At 32.7% G+C, this 7,158-nt stretch overlaps 1 pseudogene; it reads right to left on the reverse strand.

Annotated features, from left to right (window-relative positions):
• Window positions 1-2,156: 2,156 nt before the first annotated feature.
• Window positions 2,157-3,889, reverse strand: LOC129883483 (wall-associated receptor kinase 2-like; annotated as a pseudogene).
• Window positions 3,890-7,158: the final 3,269 nt, after the last annotated feature.

The following is a 7,158-nucleotide window of genomic DNA, read 5'->3' on the forward strand; positions in this document are numbered from 1 at the left end:
AAACTATAAAGTGATATATTTGATAAACTGACCGCAAAAATAATATTTTTTTATGGATTAAATATCCAAGAAAGAGCGTTAGAAGTTTCTGTTACTTCTAATAAAATAATGATTCCTTTATTATCCAAAAAAGATATTCAAGATAAATTACGAAAAATAAAAATAAAAATTCGAAATACTCTAGGCTGGATACATATAGGAGCAATCCAGATAATAATAAAATTCACATTTAGAGAAAGATTAGATACCCCAATAGATTTAGCTATTATAGATAATAGGATAATAAACAGGAAAGAAGCCTGCTTAGGAATACTACGAGAAAATTTACAATATGGAAAGATTAAATTTAATGTTTATCCTAGAATTTCATACCATCTTCTAGATAAAGACTTTGACAAAACTTTAAGCTTAATACAAGATTTTAAAAGAAAAGATTTCTTTCATAAATACAATAGACCCTATTCGATAACATATGTAATCTCATGTGCTATTTCTAATACACATTATTCTGATTGCTTTGCCATAAAAGAAATAATAGATTATCCCCATCTATTTGAGGAAGTCAGTCAGATACAAATGCCTAGTATAACACAGATACAAGAAATAGAAGATACGCCGTTAGATTTAGATTTACAATCTAAATCTTTGTACAATCAACAAGATTCCACATCTCGATTATCCTTTGAGGAAACTCGAGTCATAAACCCTTTAGTGATGATAAGAAGAACACAATCAGAAAGAGTTAGACAACCTATCTTAGAAGCAAAAAATAATGAAATAAAAAATTATAAGATAAAAGGAGAATATTTTAATGGTATACAATTTGTTCCCATCAACATCCTATTAGATACATGAGCTAGTGGAAATTACATTATCCTTAGGCTATGTAACCATATCCAACAATATAAACTAAAAGATAATCATCTTTATACTGATTTTAATGGAAAAAGACATGAAATAACAAACATGATAGAAACCATTTTAAAATTCAAAGATAACACTATACCTATAAGACTATTGGTTGAACCAGAAGGAAATAATGATATGTTAGAAATACTGCTAGGAACCACTTTCCTAGATAGTGTAAAACCATATGATATACTTGATCATGGTATCAAGATTACTTATAATGATAAGATAATTTTCATATCAAAATGACAAGTCCATATAGTATCTATATTCCAATAGGAATAACTTATAAAGATTACAAAGCAGAATATTTTGTTGCCTATATAGATAACGGGTCAGGAATATGTTGTTGTAGACCAGAAGTATTCCCCAAAGAATACCATCAAGAATTACCCATCACTAAAGAAAAAGATATATCTAATAATATCGTAACAATATCTAAAGACATTTCTCAACCGATTATACTACTAGGATATTTTCTAATAAAATTTCCTCCTTTTTATTTCCATAATACTGGACAAGATATTCTATTAGGAAATAACTTTTTAGAAATATTTCATACCGTTTTATATGATAGAGTTTTATTTCAAATAAAATTCAAAACTCTTTGCCAACATATTATTATGGTAAAATGATTTAAAACTGCGTACTCCAAAAGATTACCTATTCACTTTAAACCCCGCACAGCCCAGCGTGGTGACATAAGATATCAAAATAAACCAATTTTTCCAAAAAGTACTCCATGACTTCAATACGATACGGATTGGGACAACCCTCAAACTATAAATCAACAATCTAACAACTTGTTAGAATATCAAATAACTTTTAATAAATTAGAAGAAAGTTTAGACATGAATAAACAAAAGCTAGAACAATGCTTTTCTGAAAATCCCTTAGAATTTTGGGATAAAAATAAGATAGAAGCCAAGTTAGAAATGAAGGATAAAGATAAAGTTATTAGAGTGAAACCAATGAGATACAACCCCAATGACCAAGAAAAATTCCAAAGACAGATTAAGGAATTATTAAGTCTTAGAATAATAAGACCTAGTAACTCCCCTCATAGTTCACCAGCCTTTATGATTAGAAATCATGCAGAGATAGTAAGAAATAAACCAAGGGTGGTTATTAATTATAAAAAATTAAATAATAATACTATATTTGATGGATATTTTCTACCACATAAAGAAAGCCTAATTAATAAAACTACTGACAAAAAGATATTTTAACAAAATAAATATTATGAGTTATTCTCTGAGGATTGTCACGATGCATACAGTACCATTACCACTGAACTCTAGAAGGCATGTACATGTATAGTTCCCTTCTGTATTCTGGCAAATGGCATCTTTGGCACATCTATAATCTGGTTTCCGGTCTATAAATTCGTCGGTATCTGCAACTCGTAGAGCACAAAACGTATGATAACGTAAAATATTCAAAAAATAAAATAAAATTGATCTATACTTCTTCTTAAACTTTTTGGGTCATGTGACCGGTCAATTGATGGGATTTCATATGATACAATAAAGTATTAAGTATTATTTTCATATTTAAATATTCTGAAGTCCCTTAATGTTATTATTTAATTAATGAATTTATTACTTATTTAGCTAATTTATAGTGCTTTGAAGATCATTGCTTGTTCTCAAACTCATTAGATCATATGTCCAATTGATGGGGACTCTCCGATGATATAAATAAAGGATTAGTTTCATATTTAAATAGTGTCAAATTCCTTATCATAAATTTTATTTATTGCTTTTTAGCAGACTAGTATGCTTTTGAGGACCATTACTTGTTCTCAAACTCAAGATTACATAATGTATCCAATTAATAAAAGCTCTTATATGATATTTTAAAAAATGATTAGTTTGTTGGCAAATGATTTAGTTGAGTAGAAAATACATGTGTTGACAATTATATTTACACAAGCCAATTTATACTATATTTGCCCATAGTCCATCATCAACATAGAGGGTAGTCGAGGATCGTTGGTGATGTGGCCGAGCTTTTACGACAATCGAGAAATTAATTAGAGATAACAATAGCTTAGAGTTAGAAATTTAGGGGGTGTTTAGAGTGATGACGTATATACCTTGGCAGCCATCTTTCAGATATGGATTCCCATCATATCCCTGTATGCAAGAACATCGATATCCAATTGAAGTATCATGACAATCACTGTTTTTACTCTTACATACATATACAGTCGAGTCTCTCTTAGCTATTTCACATGTTCCTTCACCAATTGCCCAATCTAGCACAAGAGGAAGCTCATCCTTGTTCTTCAAACGCTCGAGGTTATTCTTAGAATAGCTAAAATTAGCATCTTCGACCACAAAAGCATAGCTGCAACTAGGGTTGTCTGTAACATATGATTATAATAGCTGCTTAGCGTTATAGTGACATTCCATGGTCCATTAGGTATGGATGTCTTGCAACAGCCGACCACAGAACATATGTTATTATCAGCATCATCAATACTACTGCACATGGACATGCATTCTGTTATGTAGGAGTAATCCTCGATTTTAGTTTCAAACTTGGAATAATAACCCTGAACAATGGCATGTGTCACAGCCAACTGCGATGAACTTATTCGCGGTATCATTCACAGTAAACAATGGTGCTACTGCTATCCATGTTGTGTTATTCTCCGTGTTAATACCGGAACTATAACAATCTCTAGATATGAAGTGCAAGAGGGTAAGTTGCCCAGCGAGAGATATGCGTGTGATTTGAATAGTGGTGTCATTGAAAAAAACGACGGGGAGGGTGAAAAGAGTAATTACAAGTGACAAGGAATGCAATCTTGGGTCACCCCAAATGGGAAATGGATGTTGACATTGCCACAACTTTCATTGTAGTTAGGTTTGGCTATGAGATGGCTATGTCTTGTTAACATAGCATCACCAAAAGATAGTGAAAAGCCAATTAATATTATCAGACCAACCATCATCACATATTTAGGAGCCATGTTATGCGATTGTTGTGATTTATTGACACGTTGATTTGCCGGCACATTAATGATCCTTCTGTTAACATTCAAACCAACTTCAATAAAGTTAAAATTAGAAAGATTAAAAAGTAGGAGAAATTCAAGTTGAAAAAGTAAACTAAAGATGGGGGAATTCAACTTGGAGAAGTAAATTAAAGATGGAGGAATTCAACTTGGCAACGTAGATTAAAGATGGAGAATTCAACTTGGAGAAGTAAACTAAAGATGGAGGAATTCAACATGGCAACGTAAACTAAAGATGGCGAATTCAATTTGCTCAAGTAAACTAAAGAATTTAAAAGAAGCATTCAGAAGATTGGAGATAACTTCAAGTTGCCATATTTGAATTAAGAGTAGTAAAGTTTGAAAAGAAAGTTAAAAAGCTTGTCTAGAAATCTCTCCACCGCCAAAAATCCATCTATAAATATATATGACGGTCTTTCATCATTCCTATGTATGAGTTTTTAGTAAGAAGCAGCTTCTTAGAGAGTTAAGAAAGAAGAACAAAAGTTCTTAAAACTGAGAGTTTTCTTTTTGTCTGTGTAATATTTTACTCTTTGTGTAATAAAAATATTATTTTAATCCACTACCCTTCCAACACCTTTTATAGCTACTTATGTATTTGGAAGGACTAATTTCATTGGAATAGAGGGTCAACTATGTTAGAATTTTTAATGTGGATTATGTCAAGGAAAATTGATGACTTTATGCAGCCAATTATACATTGAAAATCTTTTAGTACATAATTTTTTTCCAGAAAATAATGTCAAGGTTAGAATGAGCAAGTGCTGTAATTCTCATGCTTTGTATTTGTTGGAATATTATAGATGTTGTTTAATCAAGAAAAGTTCAGAGAGTATTAGGAGAGAAAATGACTCAGAATTTAATGGATTAGACCTCATTTTCTTTGAAATTATTGATGAGGGGTCATGTTTAATATTTTAGTAAGTTGTGGCTGATTATAAAATTATGTAAAAGCCTAAAACTCAATATCCTCACTCCCTCTTAGTGATCCGTAGTGGCATCAGCAGAGAAGCAGTAAAGCAGAAAAATAGCGGAGGAAAGTTTCATGGGGGTATGGTATGTGTAATGAAGTCAACTCTCTTTAATTTGACTAATCTATCAGGCGGTCACATATCTATGACTCAGCCCTATTATTTTTTACTCAATCTAGTTTAACATTTAGATTTAGAACCGTTAAAATTGACAAGATTCTAGATAAATTAATATAGCAATTTGGTATGTGAAAGTTTGGTAAAGTTTGATTTAATGTAGGTGAAAGTTAGGTGAAAATTTGATAAATTTTGATATCTTGACAAGAATGTGATGTCCTGGATGACATCAAGAGCAAGAATTTATTCCTATAAATAGATAGCTTTTGATTCATTTGATACACACCTCTCATTACATCTCTCACTTGTCTTCTCATATTCTAAGACATTTGTAAAATACATTAGAAAAGTAGAGAATTGATAGAGCAATTCTCTTAGATGTATTTGGGATCTCTCTCCTTTCTTTGTTAATATAAAAACGGTTGTTCTCTGGTGGACGTAGGATCATTCTAATCCGAACTACGTTAAATATTGTTGTTCTTCCTTGTTCTTTATATTTTCACATTTTTGCTAACAATTGGTATCAGAGCGAAGGTTCTATCTGAGTATGCTCTGTGGTTGCAGTATAGTCTGAACTTTCAAATCAGAAAAAGAATTACTTTGGTTTCCTATATTTCCAAATACTTTTTAGTAGAAAAGAAAGAACAAGTAAAACATAAGTTTCATGAAGTTTGAAATTGATAGATTTAGTGGGCGCAACAACTTCAATATCTGAAAAATCCAGATGATGGCGATACTGCGGAGAAAAGGTTCAATCCATGCTATTGGCAGAAAGTACCCTGATTCCACATTAGTTTCTGACAAGGCAAAGATTGAAGGAGATGCATTGAGTGTAATTCAACTGTCCCTTGCACCTAACGTGCTCTGTGAAGTTAGCACAAGTACCGAGAAGACGTCCAAATAGTTATGGGATAGGCTAGAAGGGCTTTACCAGGATCGGTCGATTACAACAAGGATGTTGTTACAATAGGTCTTTACACATTTAAGATGGAGTCAAGAACTTTATTGCAAGACCATCTAGATGCATTCAATAAACTTGTGATGGACTTACAGATTATCGGAATTAAAAAGGATGAGAAGACGTTTGCATGTGCTTTATTATTTTTTATTGACTTCAAAATATCGTGATAATGAGAATTCAATGATGTATAGCAACGAGCCTATCACTCTTGAGCAAGTGCGGCAAGCACTTAACTCTTGTGATGTGCGGAGGCATTTTAAAGAAGACAAAAATGATGAAGCTAGTGGGCTCTTTGTGAGAGGTCATACTAGCCAACAGGAAAAGAGCAAATCAAAGCACAGATCAAAGTCTCGTGTGAACAAGAAGAATGCAAAGTGTTAAGACTGTCACAAGAAGGGTCACTTTGAATGAGATTGTCCTATGTCAAAGTACAAAGAAAAGGGGAGTGTATCCATTGTTGAGCAGGCACATAAATCTGATGATGAATATGTACTTACAACATCATGCAATAATGGTGTCTATGAAAACAAATAGGTATTAGACTCTGTTTGTACTCTGCATATGACATTCCGAAGAGATTGGTGCAGCACCTATGAGATAAGTGGAGGAACTGTAGTAATGGCCAATAATGCAACTTGTAAAATAGTTGGCATTGGTTCAATTCGAGTTCGCTGCCATGATGGAATTATGAGGACTATTACATAAGTCCATCATGTTCCTGATCTGAAGAAGAATTTGATCTCCTTGGATACTCTAGATAAACAAGGCTACAAGTATATGAGCAAAGGAGGTACGATGAAGGTGGCAAAAAGTTCTTTAGTCTTGCTGAAGGCTAAGCTGGAGGATGGCCTCTACACACTAGTAGGAAGTACCATTGTTGGTTGTGTTAATGCATCTACATTTTAAGCTTTCAGAGTTACGAATGCGTTAGTTTGAGGATGAGGTGGAGCATATGACAAAAGTTCCTTATGCTAGCGTAGTTGGTAGCATTATGTATACGATGGTGTGCACACGTCTAGATATTGCTCAATCTGTAAGTGTGGTAAGTAGGTACATGGCCAATCCAAAAAAAAGGCATTGGGAAGCTGTCAAGTAGATATTGAGATATCTCAAATGAGCTTCTAATGTTGTCCTAACCTTTTGAAAAAATGTAGGTATTTCAGTTCTCGGTTATG

This window comes from Solanum dulcamara, chromosome 3 (genome assembly GCF_947179165.1).
Source record: "Solanum dulcamara chromosome 3, daSolDulc1.2, whole genome shotgun sequence".
Lineage (NCBI taxonomy): Eukaryota > Viridiplantae > Streptophyta > Magnoliopsida > Solanales > Solanaceae > Solanum > Solanum dulcamara.